The 15207-nt window shown below is 43.8% G+C and overlaps 1 protein-coding gene across 15 annotated transcripts in view; it reads right to left on the bottom strand.

The window, feature by feature from the left end:
* The window catches only part of RALY (RALY heterogeneous nuclear ribonucleoprotein), a 138790-nt gene extending 125206 nt beyond the window's left edge, over positions 1-13584 (bottom strand). For 3 of the 15 annotated variants that reach the window (XR_009183200.2, XM_004462524.5, XM_004462525.5), the window contains exon 1: positions 13137-13578. The gene's annotated coding sequence lies outside the window, so the exon portion shown is untranslated. Of the gene's footprint in view, positions 1-13136 lie in introns of all 15 variants that reach the window. The other 12 variants (XR_011647309.1, XR_011647310.1, XR_009183198.2 and 9 more) reach the window with 8 other exon arrangements.
* Between the last annotated feature and the right edge of the window lie 1623 nt (positions 13585-15207).

The raw sequence follows: 15207 nt of genomic DNA, 5'->3' as shown, positions 1-15207 counted from the left end.
GTCTCTGAGACTCTGCTCAGGTGTGCATAAGGGCAATCCTTCTGACAACCTCCAGACTTTTTTAGAGACTCATAGCCATATAAACTCATTTGTCCTTTCCATTTCCCCCTTAATTTAGGTCAAACAGCATTTTTAACTCCTGTTATTATATGTAGACAGGGATATTCTGCTGGTCTGCGTTGAACCTTTAATTCAAGGTCATTTTCTAGTTGCATCATCAGCTGGTACTTGGTAGTGATCCCTCGGTGCCAGGGAGGCTCATCCCCGGATGTCATGTCCCACGCTGGGGGGAAGGCATTGCATTTACATACTGAGTTTGGCTTCGAGACTGGCCACATTTGAGTAACACGGAGGCTGTCAGGAGGGAACTCCTAGGTACAGTGCTGCTCTAGGCCTTGTTCTTATTTCAGGCGTATAGGCTCACAAGCATAGTCATTAGTATCAGGGGCTCACTGTTGGACCCTCATTCCTTCCTGGTCTTTACCGCTGCACCTGGGGGACTGCCGCTGCTCCCCTAGGGACCACGACAGAGCCCCCCCCTGGCCAATATAGGTTCAAATCTTGACAACTCCATTAACCAGCAATGTGACCACGGACATATATGTTAAACTCTCTCTGTCTCAGTTTCCTATCTGTATGATGGGGAGCAACAGAATCTCCTTCTTAGGGTAGAGGTGAGAATAAGTAAGACAACATATATAAAGAACTTAGTACACAGAAACCTACACTAAATATTAGTATGAACAAAAGTACCAAAAATGGTCTGTTGACACAGTGGGCACTCAACTCATGGTGACTGTTATTAATATGAAAAGCAGAGCTGGGTCTATATTTTAAATCAAGTACTCAACTAGGCTTCTCAACAGGAAGCCTAGGTGCCCTCTGGTATATGTCCCCAGTGGCAGCTTCAACACCTCCAGGTCCTCCTGATAAATACCCAAAGCCCTGACACAAGATCAGGAGCTGACTAATGTTTAGCATGAAAGTGTTATTCTCTGGGAACAGACAGGGCCACCTTATTTCTCTCAACCAGGTAATTTAAGGCACATTTTCTAATATCTGCTGACAGAACAAAGAGGAAAGGCTCTAAGACATGATCAATGTTCATGCCAGCCTTCAAAGTGATTTGGTAAAACTACAGAAAATAAATACCCAGCTAGGGTCCACCTAGCAGGATAAAAGCTGACAAAGAAATGGCAATTTTTCCCCTGAGCAAATATACAAGTAATAGATGAACACTGAGACACTAAAGCACTTTAGATTTTGATGTTCCCCACTTTCCCCCTCCATTTTAAAAGAAGACATTCTCTTTTGACATACTTCAAGTATGACTATTTGCTGAATTAATTTCTTCCTGGAAATGATGTAATTATAGACAAGGAGGTCATTCTCACCCTTATTCAGCTTAAATAAAAGTTAGCTTGAGAAGGCATTAACTTTTTTATCTACTCCAGGAGGCTATGAGAAGGCATCACCCTCCCCCAAAGTATGTGACACCATCTCCCCTCTCTGCTCATTAGCAAAGAATATGGATGCCACTTGGGCTGGCCACTGATATGTCTCTGCTCAAGTTGTTCCCATTGAACAAAGTATATCTCTACAGTCTAAATCTCCTGTAACCATACTTTCTTGGGAAAAAAGCAACTGAGAAAAGATATCTGGGTATTGCTGCTGGGTGGTCCAGAAGATAAAGTCCAGACACAGAAATACTGAAATTCACAAATTATAAGCACAACCACACAGAATTATTAATTAGGATGGTCCTGGAAAATGTATGGTCACTATCCTTATCCTACAAGGTCCAGTTCAAATGTTAACTGCTCCACAAATAATCCCTGGGCACCACACACCTCTATACAAACACCCACAAAGGAAGCAATCCTTTCTCTGAATTTCCTGATCACTTTACCCCTTCATAGCACTTACTACCTGAAGTTTATATTATGGTTCTTAAAATCCATTATCTGTATGTGTACAACAACCAGAATGACTTAAAATGAAAAACATAATGCCAAGTGCTGATAAGGACATGGAGCAAAAGGAATTATCTCACACACTGCTCTGACAGTGTATGCTTTTGAAAACTGGCAGTAACCACTAGAGCTGGGCATACACCTACCCTACGGTCTCAAGTTAAGGGTGGGGAACACTCACCTATGGTTTCCCCTCAAAGGCTCTGCCTACAGTCTTTTGCTCTATCATTGTCATTCTCTGAATGCTTCCATCATTCTTTCTTCCAATTTTAGAGGCTAACTCAGACCACTCTTCCCTGAAGACTTTCCTGATCACTCCAACTCAAAGACATCTCTCTCCTACTATTAGGAAATCCTGCCACTTACCTATTACTTTTGACAAATTATTTAATGATTCTTGAGATCTGAATTGCATGATCTGGTTTTACAATGTACTTTTAGAAACGTTATCTAACTCGCTCCTCACAATCTTATTGTGAAGAAGGCAAAGTAAGCATATCAACCCCATAACTGAGAATAAAAGGTTCCAAGAAGGAAGATGACTAACTACACTTTTCCTGGCCTTATTATTACCAGGCAACAAGAGAAGACCTTAGTCTTCTGAATGGTCTAGACCAAACTCCTTTATTATCCATTATATTTTCAAGATTTTATTATCTTCCCAAAGAGATCATAACTTCCCTGTAGGCAAGAGTGTTTTATACTTTTATATCCTTCAAAGCACCAAGTAAGGGACTTAAGTGGGCTCCAAAAGTATGGTCAACTGACTTCAATATTGTCAAGAACTGACACAGGCATACTTCCTCTTCTCCTAGACCCCTGTAAGGCGATGCTAAATTATTGGGAGAAATAATGAACAGAACAAAGCACCCCAAATAACATTTCTCTTTTGAGGGTAAGGAGAAAAAAAGAAGATGAGCCCTTCAAGATCAGGGCAATCTCTATATCCCTTCTCTTTCCTACAGCTTCATGAAGCAAAAGTGCTCAAAGAAGACTAGCAGAAACAGTGGCAATGAGCTTCAAGAATCAGTTACACAGTAAGTCTCAATTTGATAAAATGCCAGAAACCACACCTCAATATTAATTCCACTTGCAAGTAAAATAGAGAACTATTTTATTTTGAAAGTGTAATAAAATTTAAAATAATTCAATATGAAACTTAATTTTCTTCATTCCTAAATAAAAATGCTAGACAATACCAACTCTCTGGAAGCCAGCCAGAGAACTGATGTGAGAATTAGGAAGGCTCTAGAAAGATGTCTGTATACCCAAACCTGAAGGGCAATGCTGTCTCCTACCCTAATGTTCTAGACTTTACACCCTAGGATTTGGACACCTCAGTAAAGGAGGAAAAAAAATATCTGAGTCACAAGCAAAACAAAGGTAGAGGGGGAGAGAAGGCTGGAAATAAATCTAAATGCTGGAAGTCAGACATTCAAACTTGTCTAGTGATATACCAATCAATCATGCTACTTTCAGTCTGTATCCTCAACCCTGGACCAGGACAACAGGAATAGAAAGGTGCTAAGATTTTTTTTTACTTATCTGCCTACTTCACAAGATTGAAAGTAATTTCAGGGCAGGAATCACATCCTGTTTGGGTTTTATATTCTCCATAAGGAAAACACATAGTAGTGACTCTAAATTCCTGAAATGAATTTTGGGCTTAGGGATGGAAGGCAAATGAACTTTTTAAAATATATTTTTTATTTATTTTTAAAAGATACTTAGATTACATAAAATGTTACATTAAAAAATATAAGTCATTCTCATATGCCCCGCCTCCCCACATCTCCCATTTTCCCCCACATTAACAACTTCTTTCATTAGTGTGGTACATTCATTGTAATTGATTAACACATTTTGGAACATTGCCACTAATCATGGATTATAGTTTACACTGTAGTTTTACACTCTCTCCCATACAATTCAGTAATTGTACTGTATGTTATTATGGCCATATATATAATGACCTTTATCTGTCATTGCAATGTCACTCAGGACAATTCCAAGTCCTGAAATTGTCCCTGTATTACACCTCTTTGTCCCTCTCCCTGATTTCAGTACCTCCAGTGTCCACTGTCTCCACATCAATGATATCATTTCTTCCATGACTAGAATCACAGTAAGTCTATAGTAGATACCAGTAAGTCCACTCTACTTTGTATCTTATTCCCCAATCCTGAGGATTCTGGGATGGTGACACACACTCCACCTCTGAGAGGGGGATTCAGTCCCATATGGCTGATGGATGGGACTCTCTTGCTTGCATCTGAGGACTCTCTCAGTTCCTTGATATGGGGGTTGTCCATCCTCTCCTCGTTAGCTGTCCTGGGTAAGTACAATGAACTGGACAGTAGGTGTTGGCAACTGCTGAGGCTCAGGGCCCAGCTGACAGCCCAGAGATTCAAGTCTCTTGGATGTACACCTACCAACTCCAGCACCAACAACAGGTTAGAGAAGTCATATCTGAGTCCAACTCTGTCCCACTAGGGAGCACAAACTCCAAAGTAGGGTTCACTGGCAAGGCACCAACCACCAGAGTTATCTATCTGCCATGACCGTAGGACTTGGGTGTCTCCAGAGCCCTCAAGAGCCCCACTATTTGGGGCATATCTATTTTGCCTGTCTAAGAGATCCCGCTAAGATGTGCATTATCTTTAGGAATACCCCCCGACTCATTTTAAAGTCTCTTAGCCATATAAACTCATTTGTCTTTACCTTTTCCCCCTTTTATTCAAGGTCTTTTTCCAGCTCCATTGCTCATTGGTGTTTGGTAGTAATTGCTAGGCGCCAGGGGGGCTCATCCCCGGGAGTCATATCCCACGCTGGGGTAAGGTAATACATTTATATGCTTAGTTTCTCTCAGAGAGAGGCCACGGCAAATGTATTTTCAAGCATGTATAATGTCACAGCACTTAGGTAACCTGCTTGGCATGGTAACTCTAACCAAGACCCTAATTTTAGTAAGAGTTGGTTTTAACAGTGTGAATATTAATTAAGGGTGAGACTTTAAAAGTTTCAAGAGAATTTGTTTTTATCAACTGATGCAGACACAGCCATCATTGTTATACTGATAGCACCATTACTCAGTGCCAGTGCAAGGAAATCTTATGGCTTACCAGCTGTCTGCAAGAACAACATCCCAAAACCTTAAAATGGTCTCTGTAAGCAGGAAACATTTTGACTTCTCACTATAGCATTATCATATTTTCAATAAAGAAAACTAGACCTAAAGAAATAAACTTGCTTCCACTAGCACAAAGAATTACAAAGGAAACTAGACAAACATTATCTGTTTATCTAGTACAATTACCATTGTACTTCCATGCAAGAAGTACCTTTAATAAAATAAACAAACAGTAGACAACTAAATATACTAGATAAATGCCTCTGGACTGAAGAAAGCCTGGCCAGTGACATTAATCTTCTAAATCTGCCTTTCTAAAAGAGAATACTTACTTGGAATAAAGCAATGATTTACTTGATAAATAAAAAGAACTATTTAGCCTCTGCAGATGGCCTAGCAAAGGCCAAGTAACCATGGTGGGGATATCTTTAGCTTAGACTAAAGCTCTAAGGAATGCAAGTTTCTGGTCTGGTGTTTTTCCAGACCAGAGAATCTTACAGTGTTTTTTATTTTCCCTTTATTATATGATTTTAAACAGTCTGCTTCATATTCAAATATAATTTCATATAGTCTTAGCGACTCCAAGTTTATCTCATGGGACTGCAGGTCCCAGTTTATAATGGAACTCAGCAAATATGATTAATTCAACTCACAAGCAATTTTTCAGCAATCTATACACTCTGAAAAGTTATACCCATCTGTTTATATCCTGAAAAGTATCTGTGATCCCAAAATTTAACCATGAGATACTCGCATGCTCTAGCAAAGCACTTTTTTCTCACAGAGATGAATTCTTAAGTCACTTCCACAAGCAAGAAATTCATAAGACAGTTAAGAGACAGACCTATCAACTGGGATAATTACAGTTAACATGAGTTTGGCTAGCATCAAAAGTCCACTGAATAGTATTTCCCCCAGTGGAACTACACTGGGATTATTAGGAGGATAGACAGATTTGTACGTTAGTCAGTAGAGCACAAAAAAAACTTGAGTAGTTAGCCATAAACCCCCTACGCTGGCCCAGAAAGCAGGGTGAAGAGGAAACCTTGAATGTCTTTTCTGGAGATACAGACCAGAGCTTAGAGATAATAGCCATCCTTCCTCCCTTTCTTCCAGGAAGCACAACACACTTACTACCATGAAGACCAATATGGAGTGACAGAAAGACACTAACACTTGGAGGAGAAAAGAGCTATGAAAACAGTCAGAAAAGATAACTTAAAGTGATGCTTGGGCAGATTCTTGTCTCTATTCATTTAAGGAGGCAGGAAGGTAAATAGAGCAAGACCACCAATCCTTTTTGGTACCCCGCCGCCACCACCACCACCATCCACCTTTTCAGCCTTTATGAAACTTCAGGAACTACCTAGATAATTTTATGAATAAACTGAAGCGCAAAGAAGGAAAGGAAAGAAGGAAAAAATAGTCCAGCCCATACAACAAGTGGTAGCAAAGACCAGACCACACAATCCTCAGGCTCATGCCCAGACTTCCAATTTACCTCCTCTTTTCAGTCCTAAGTCTGTGAAGAGGATGATGACAAAAAAGGTAAGACTTAACTGAGTACCAGCCCCTGTCATTTCCGACTGCGGGAAAGAAGGAGTTCTCCTTGTCTTGACACCATAGAGGTGGCTTGAGAAGATGTCCTTTGAAAAGCCAATATAGTTTCTGTGCCCTCCAGCAGCCCAAGTGCTTCTCAAACCACTCCATGGCTGTATATTTGCATACCTATCCCTGTGGAGAAGAGGGGATAAAAGTTCCAAGGCAACCTGTTCTGCACTTTGCTCAGAAAATCAACTGGCCTTCTATGAAGGACAAAATGTGATGAGTGGTGTGTAGGAGAGCAAAAAGACACTGTAGATCTTTAAAGAGCATCTCCACAGCCTTCTTCCCAACAGTGTTAACTCTGCATTTTTATAGCACAGCGTGTATAAGTTTTGGCTGTTACTGGTGTATTATTGGGGGGAAAGGGGGCAGGGGATGAATGGGGTTGGAGGAAGGCAGAAAGGTGGGATCATTTTTGTTGAAATTTGGGGCCTGATTAGGGAAATGGTGAAGCAATGGGGAAAAAAAAGTAATTAATCATTTGGTTCTGTGTCCAGAATATTTTACCTTTTCAAAAAATGTCACTGGCAGGATAAATGAAGATGTTGAGAGACTGTTCCAAAACTGTGAATGCCTAACACCTAAAAGCCAAGGTAGTCCCTACCTGAGCTTAATGCTATCCTCCACAAAGGACTAAGCCACTTAGTAACTTACCAAACCTGAGATGGAAACTGACTGAGGAGGAAGTCTTAACAGGAACATACACACAGGCAGTTCATTCTGAAGATCCTTTCTTTTCCAATAAAGTTATAAATAGCAGTTTGTCCATCTAAGCCATTGGCTGAGGTATTTGGGGAAGGGGATGGAATAGGAGACAGAGAATAGGGAAAAACAAGGGCCCATGCTCTAGAAGGGTGGAACACTTTCAGAGCCTCAATGCTTTTTTTTTTCAGGTACCAGGGCCAGAGATTGAACCGCAGACCTCATATGTGGGAAGCTGGTGCTCAACCACATTGGCTCCCCTGATTTGGTTTTTCCATTTGTTTGCTTGTTTGTTTTTGTTTTTAGGAGGCATTGTAACCAAACCTGGGATCTCCTATGTGGGAAGCAGGAGCTTAACCGCTTAAGCTACATCTACTCCCCTTCTCTGCTTTTTGAACTCTGAACTCTCATACCACTGGTGACAGGGTTCAGCTACTGAAGCACAAGTTTCTTGAATCAATTTCAAGGGTTGAATGACTTCAGAAGCCCTGGTCTCAGTAGAAATTAAACTTTCACACCAAGGTAGTGGTTCACTTCAAACAAACAAAAAAAATCCCACATTAAAAAAAAAAAATCCTAAGAATTAAATGATACCCAAAATGCTTCATCTTGAATCATGAGATCCATCTATTCTTGACACTCTCTAGATTTGCATGTAGAGCTGCATTTTAAAATCTTTTTAGGCATGAGTTAGGTATCTGTGAAAACTTACTGGGTTGTTCTAGACACTCATGTGGGAACTCTCTTGCTAGTTCCACTCCAACCCCTCTGCCACTGCCCAACTAACAGAAAGAGAGAAGAGAGGGCTAGAGAGAAAATACCTCTCCTAGTGATATATTTTCTAAATCATCACCTAGAATCATAAAATCGTAATTGCTAAAAGGAACCTTAGGGGACATCTACCCATTATTTCCCTTCATTCTCTTCATGAATAGACCACGGCCTGGACCTTTGACACTTGAGTAAGACTAGAGCATAGTGAGTGTCTCCTGACTCCTGTCCCTAATGAAAATATTTCCGGACCCCTCCCTATCCTATCCTGCCCTATCCCAATTTCTCCCCACTTCACTGATGTATCTAAGTTACTCAGATCTGTTGCCTTTCTGAATATCATCTCCTTAAGCTATGTTTTACTCATCTTTGTCTTCCCAGTGCCTAGCAAAGAGTAAGCACAGAGGTGACTTAGCCAAAAAACAGTGGAGAAAACATAAGCTTTGTTGGTTTAATGGAAGCAGTCTTCAGGGCTGCACAGGACCTGGATGTTTAGAATCTATTTCCTCCAAGTGATTACATCATCTGGTTAGCCAGGGATAAGTAATTATATTTGTTGTACCATACTCCTGCACTACTCTTCCACTCAACCTATATCTAACACAGAGGATGAATAAGTAGAAAAAATGAAAGCAATTCAAGACTGCATGAGAAATAATTTATCCTCCCCACTCCCTTATGAGCTCCTTCTCTTATGTCTCTACCTCAATAGTCACACTCCTATCCACACAAATGCACCAAATAGAAATCTAGTTGTTATCCTTGATTCCTCCCCTACTCTCCACACCAAGGATCTTTGCTTGTTTCTCTTCCTCACTCAATTCCATCTTCTTTCTACACACACACACACACACACACACACACACAACCACTACTTTCATTTGCTACATTACTGCAACATAAACTCTTTGTCTATGGTGCTGGAGACATCTAATCCACTTCCCAAACAAGCAACCAGATATATTCTTCTAAAATATTGACTAGATCATGGCTCCCTTCTTATCTTGGAATCAAGTCCAAACTCTTCGATATGGATAGCAAAGCCCTTTCCTGACTTGGCCTCTGCTCTGCCTATCTTCCCAGTCTCATCTTTTGCCACAATCCATCTACCTCATGATTTATGATCCATCCACGGACCTTGAGAAACATATTTAACAGCTCTGGGCCTGTTTCCTCACCCAGAGAAAGGGAATAATAATAGTATCTATCTCTCAAGGTGGTTATGGAAAGACATGAGTTCATATATTAGAACAGTACCTGTAGATACAGTAAAAAGCCAAACATTTCACCTATCATCAAGATTTCCGGATTTCTTGCTGCTTCTGCCTAGAACAGTCTTCCCCCTGACTCCTCTGATTGCCCAGTTCTCTTCTCCTTCTGGCTTACATCTATTTTTTCTTGAGGTCTAGGTAGGCTTAGCCTTCTTCTCCTCTAAGGAAGCCTTCCCTGACCCTCCAAGGCTTTGTGAGATATCATTGCTCCATGCTCTCATGGTGCTTTGCCTATCACAACACACCTCACATCGCCTTGTCATCCTCACTAGGCTGGATACACCTAGTGGTGTATAAGTCTGGCAACAAGTCTCCAAGCTTAATGCTATGTTTGCCACATAGCAGATGCTTAATAATTGTTCAGTCTAGGGAAAACTTTCCAATAACAAGGTGTTCAATGAAACAGGAACTAAATAGGTAGGCAATTCAAACATGGGCCAGCTGGCTGTTCTAAATGACTTTAAGTTCCCTCAATTATAAGATTCTATCCAATAACTCAACACCCTCTGACCTCACTGGTCACACTCATGAGTTTGGACTTCAGTAAGTAGGCAATGTTGAGCCATCAGATCTGTGTCTATAACCCTATTACCCATCTCTGGAATTCCCCCGCGCCAACCCAACTCCTCTTGTCCTCAGAATAAAATTCCAACCATCCTTCACAAACACGCAAATAATATCCCCCTCCCCACTACCAAATACCCAAGACTGAGACACCTGCAAGCAGTGAGGACCCATAACTTTCCTCCAGGAACCCCAAAGCTAACCTCTATTGTTTGTCTTTATGGGAAGGAGGGGGCACAGAGAGGGAGGATTTCATCAAAGTAATTCACTTAACTATTCTCTGAACAGTTTTTATCCAAACTGCTGTCAAGCACTACTATTTGATTACTACAGTCCCTTATATCCAAGCCCTGGATAGGCAGAAAGGCAGGTGAGGATGAGGAGTCACCTCCAAGGGATGGTGACTAGAAGGAACCAGCAGAGATCTCCAAAAATAAAAAAAAAAGAGGCTTCAGTGATAAGAAGCTTGGTTCCAGACGAGAAGAAAGTGGGAAGAGCTTAGCTTAATCAGAGGTACAACCAGGCATGGGTTCCTGCTCTGAGACTGAAAGCCACACCCTACTGCAGGTGCAGTTACAGAATACCCTGAGGTTAAGAGAGACACTAGGAGCACCAGGTTTAAAGTTATAAAGCCTGCAATTTGAATCCTGACTCTGTACCTTACCAATCTCATGACCCTGAGCAAGTCATGTAACCTCTACAAGACTATTTTCTTCCTCTGTGAAATAGGGACAATAACAGTATCTAATTCACAAGGTTGCTCTGAGGATTCAAAAAGACAAACCACAAACGGTCGTTAATACAGCTTCTGGTACAGGACACATGCTGAATAAATTGTTAGTTGTTATTACTACTACCACAAACTACTTTCACAGCTATTTTCTCATAATCCCCACAACAATCCTGTGAGTTTACAGATAAGGAAACTGAAGCTTTGAGTCAGAATAAGTGGCTCATTTAATGAAGCCAAGTCAAATCCTCTGCCTGAGACCTGTCCTACCCCATCTCTTGATAACTGTGTAACCCAAGGCAAGGGCCCTAACCTTGCTGTGTTTCAATTCCCTCCAAGTAAAACAGCAATACAAACCTAGCTCTGTAAACTCCCTCTCAGAAATGGATTAGAAATGAAATCAGATAATGGTTAACAGAAGAGTGTTGTAAAGCGTAAAGTATTGTAAAATAAAAGTAGAGATTTACCAGTGGTGAACTGATACACTTGTGCATAAAACCTGGCCTTTTAATGCTAAACCTGAGGTATGGAAAGTGTTTGGGACTATACAACTTCTTGAGGGATTCCCATTCACTCAAAATTCCTCGTCCTCAGGGCTGAATAAATGGTTGAATGCCCTTTCATGAGGTAGCATGAGATGGTAGAAATAAAAATTACTGAACTGAGGAGCAGAAGACTGGAAATTCTAGTTCTGATTCTGTCACTAAGGCAGTTTAAATTTAGACAACTTAATAGAGAAGGGTTAAGTTTTCCTACTTACCATGACTCCTAAACGCAGTATGGGAGAGGAGAGGGGACACACATACCAGATTCCAAAGAATTAAGACAAACATTAAACATTCCATCCTAAGAGACTCAAGACCTGGCCTAGGAACTCTGCTGCCTGATTTTCACACTCCTCACACCTGGGATCAAACATACTGGGAACCTGAAACACTATCCAGTGCTAATTTTAGTTTTTAATAACTCTGGGCCTTATCTGGAAATAGGATAAATAAAACCCTATTTTAAGGCAGAGAGTTGAGGCAAATGACTTGAGTCACCCCTCACCCTAACCTCCCAGGATCTACAAATCTAAATGCCAGTAAGTGAAATGCAAGGTTTGGGGAAAGGAGAGGAATAATGGGGGAGAAACATGCCATAAACAAAATAAGGGATGGACCTCACTCTTAATAAAGACTTATGCCTTATTTGAGCCAAAGTCCCAGGGAACTTGGTTATGCTTGAGACCTGAAGCCCCCTGCATCCATTAACTTCTAGAGGAAGCACCAGTAAAAAATTCATCCTACCCTACTTTCCCTCAGCTCTGGTAGCCCAGAATGGGATTTCAGGTACAGTAAGTGCAAAATGGTCCCAAAGTCAGAAAGAGTCTAGTTATGCCTCTAACTTATGGTGTGACCTGGGATAAACCAAAATCCCCTCTGCACCAGGGATTACACATGCTTACATTAGGAACTAAATAACAGGTTATAGCACCACTGCTTTACACTTCCGTGGCTACTGTGTGAACTGGGGCAAATTGTTTAGTCCCTCTGCGCCTTCATATCTGCTTCTGTAAAATGGAAATAACTCCAGAAGGCCAATGTGAGCACTAAATGAAAAAAAGTCTATGAAGAGGCCCAGCACATGATCGAGGCTCATTAAATGTTACCTGTTGGTATTAAACAGTTCTCTCACATATTAGTTCCCTCACTGAATCCACAGACACCCTGGGAGACGGGTTTCATTCTTTCCCCCATTTCACCGAGAGGGAAACTGAGGCGTGGCCGCACAGGGGACTATGTGAAGTATGGCACACGGCCCCAGCTCGAGGACCTCTGCATGTTCCAGGACCTGTAGAGGTGGAAGCCGAGGACTCAAGCCCCTGGGGAGGGAGTCAGGACCAGTTTTACGCGCCTCCGAGATCCCCAGCCCCAGCCCGAGGTGGGGGGTGCCGGAAGAAGCCCGTGGCCTGAGCCAGAGCCAGGCCCGCCCGAGGCCTACCCAGCGCGGCCTCCGCTCCTCTCCCTCCTCCCCTCGCCGGGCGGGGCGAGGCGCAAACACAAAAGACTCCAACTTCGAGCGGGCGCGGGCCCACGCCGCCAACTCCTGGCCCAGGCCGGGCCCTCGAAGTGGAAGCAGGTAGGAAATGCCAGGGCGGTCAGGAGCCGGCGCGAATCGGCCGGGGCGAACGACACGGGGCGGCGGGCTCGGGTAGAGGGGATGTGCGGGGGGAAGGGGCCTGGAGTTGGTCCCGTTCTCGAGAGTCCGGCTCTCGGGACTCCTGAAATGGCCAGAAAAAGAGTTTCTAAAATAGGCAACCGCCCGCCTGAAGAGGTGAGCTTCCGAAAAGGAGCAAGAAAAGCCACCCTCCCCGCAGCCCTGAGGAAACGCCCGCGGCCCCCACTCACCCGCGCCAAGAGGTCTGGAGAAAGACGCGCGGCGCGGAAGAGGGCGGTGCCGCCGCACTCGGGGGCGGGAAGGAGGAAGGCAGCCGCTGTGTGAGAAGGCTGAGCACAGGCGCGGGACTCGTCGCTGTGGCCGCTGCTTCAGCCCCCGAAGCTTCTCACCGCTCAGGCCGCCCTATAGCCGCACTACTCGCGCGCCTCGCCGCACTGACAGCGGCGCGAGCACCGCAACCGCGAATCCTTTCCTCGGCCTGCACCACTGAGGCGCATGGGGATGGGGGAGGCCAAAGAGTTCTCCCTCAGTTTGGCTTGTCCACCGCTCCGGCCCTGGCACTGGGCCTCCACCTTTGCCTTCTGGTTAAGGGTTGATGACCCGAGTGCTAGGAGTCCGGAACCCCGCCCAGACAAAGCCGGACCCTCCAGGAACCTGGGCTCGAGCCACCCCCTCAGCTTGACTTTGGAAAGGTCCAGAGCTTCGGAGGGGAGAAACGGAAGAAGGGGAGGGCGGGGCCTGATAGGGAGGAGGGGCTGAGGTGGGAGCCTGGGGGGCGGGGCTAGAGGCGGGCAGAGGGTTTCTCTTCCACCAGTAGGGAGACGAAGGCGAGGTGGGATGGGGCCAGGAGGGTAGTGAAGAATAAGACCGCTTTGGAAAGTAGTGGAGACCTTGGAGAGCCGGAAGCCAGGGCAGAGCTTGAAAGGAGGAGGGGCTATGGACGCGGCTAGAGGGAGGCCGTACCCAGAGAAGAAGTCAAAGGTGGAGAAGGAGGGGCCTTTAGAAAGGGAAGGAGGCGGGGCTGAGGAGAAATCAAGAAGGAAGGAAACACTGAAGCGGGACCAAAGGAGGCGAACCCGGAAACAGAGTAGGGAGAGGGGAGGCCCAATGGTGGCCACTCTGAGGAGGAGCCGGAAGGAGGCGTGGCCTCACGGAGGATTACGTGGGTGGGGCCTGAAGTGGGTGGGGCCTGAAGATGGAGCGCAAAATGGGCTAGGGGTGAGGCTGGAGGGGTCCAGAAGGAGAGGTAGTTGCGAAGAAGAAAGCGGTTCTTTAATTTACCAGGAGCCGGTCTCTTGGACTGGCTGAGGATCAACCCTTTGTGTCTAGGCTGGGACTGCGGAGAGGCTACGGTGAGAGGACTTTTTTAAAAAAAGATATAAATTCAAGTCCTAAAAAAAAAAATTCAACTCCTTTTACACTTTTGGGGTACAGGAAATGTTTTATAACTTGATCTGGGTAAAGGTTCTCCCTCCTAAACTTCTCTGCTGGTGGATCTCTTACCTGGATCAGTGTTGCAGCCTCCAGTCTCCGAACTCCCAACCCCAGCCTCCACAGACCAGCCGGAAGGGTTTTCTGAGAGCATAGGGGACAGGTGCCCTGCAGTCCTCAGCTCTGGACTTCTCTGAAGACTGTAAACTGACAAGAAAATTCACCATGCCTCATCCGACCTGTTCTGTAATTTCATTATTTTTCATATAGCTTCCCCAGAATCCACCTACAAAAAGGGATTCTTTTCTCCCAGCAGCTCCACTTGTGTTGTTTGATGACCTCCTTGTCCCATTTCAAAAGGAGAAATCAAACTAGAGGGATGGTGACACTTAGAGCAGGACCTGGAACGTTCTTTCCCTACCTCTTCTAACTTTTGGCTTCTTATGCTTCAGGACTTCACTAAAAAAAATAAAAGAAAAAAAAAACGGCCTCCTTGGAGAGGATTTCCCTGTCTAAAGGTGTTCTCTAGTTTAGCCTCTTGTTCATTTCCTTCATGACATTTATTGTGTCTGGAAGTTAGGTTATTTGTTTACATGTTTTTGTCTGTCTCCCACCCTAGCCTGGAAATAATAGAAAGAAAGAAAATCTGGCCTCTGCCTTGTTTCTGGCTACTCACCAGCGCCTCACCTCCCTCGCTGTGGCACTAGCCTTACTATATTTGCTTGAATAAACCACACTCGCTCAGCACATTCTGCCATAACATTTTCTCTTCTTGAACTGCCCCTTCCCTTCTGCTCAGATGCTTTCTATTTATCCTTCAACTCTCAGCTCAGGAATCACCTCCTCTGAGAAAACTTCCCTGACCTCTCT

Source organism: Dasypus novemcinctus, chromosome 24 (genome assembly GCF_030445035.2).
Source record: "Dasypus novemcinctus isolate mDasNov1 chromosome 24, mDasNov1.1.hap2, whole genome shotgun sequence".
Taxonomy (NCBI): Eukaryota; Metazoa; Chordata; class Mammalia; order Cingulata; family Dasypodidae; genus Dasypus; species Dasypus novemcinctus.
The sequence above is the reverse complement of the archived record's forward strand: the minus strand, read 5'-3'. Positions and strand labels throughout refer to the sequence as shown.